This window comes from Macrobrachium rosenbergii, chromosome 47, assembly GCF_040412425.1.
Source record: "Macrobrachium rosenbergii isolate ZJJX-2024 chromosome 47, ASM4041242v1, whole genome shotgun sequence".
In the NCBI taxonomy this organism is placed as follows: Eukaryota; Metazoa; Arthropoda; class Malacostraca; order Decapoda; family Palaemonidae; genus Macrobrachium; species Macrobrachium rosenbergii.
Window position 1 is genome coordinate 22,342,459 of NC_089787.1, and position 665 is coordinate 22,343,123.

Genomic DNA, 665 nt, shown 5'->3' on the forward strand with positions numbered 1-665 from the left:
ATTGCATCTAATTACTTGTGTGTCCAGCCAATACCACTTTCTGCGTATGGAATTTAATTAGCTCAGTATTGCTTGGGAATCTAATTCAAGTACTGAATTATGTTCATCTGAATTGTAATAAATTTTCCCCATTACTAAAATGATAATTGTAATGAATTACATTCATTATGTAAATCAGTATAGCTTTTGGTTGATTCTCTCTCTCTCTCTCTCTCTCTCTCTCTCTCTGACAATAAATTAATTCATTATTTATTGAGGAAATTGTTCACACAAAGTGTTCCTCTCTCTCTCTCTCTCTCTCTCTCTCTCTCTCTCTCTCTCTCTCTCTCTGTTCCTTAGACGATTAAATATTTCAATATTTATTGGGACAAATATGCTCACAATACATATGCCTCTCTCTCTCTCTCTCTCTCTCTCTCTCTCTCTCTCTCTCTCTCTCTCTCTCTCTCTCTCTCTCAGGCAATAAATTGATTCATTATTTATTGAGGAAATTGTTCACACACAGTGTGCCTCTCTCTCTCTCTCTCTCTCTCTCTCTCTCTCTCTCTCTCTCTCTCTCTCTCTCTCTCTCGTTGGAATAGGAATGAAGTTCAGAAACAAATAAGAAAATATAACAGAATTATCAATTAAAACTTTTTAACATGATAAAATAAATACTTATTTCC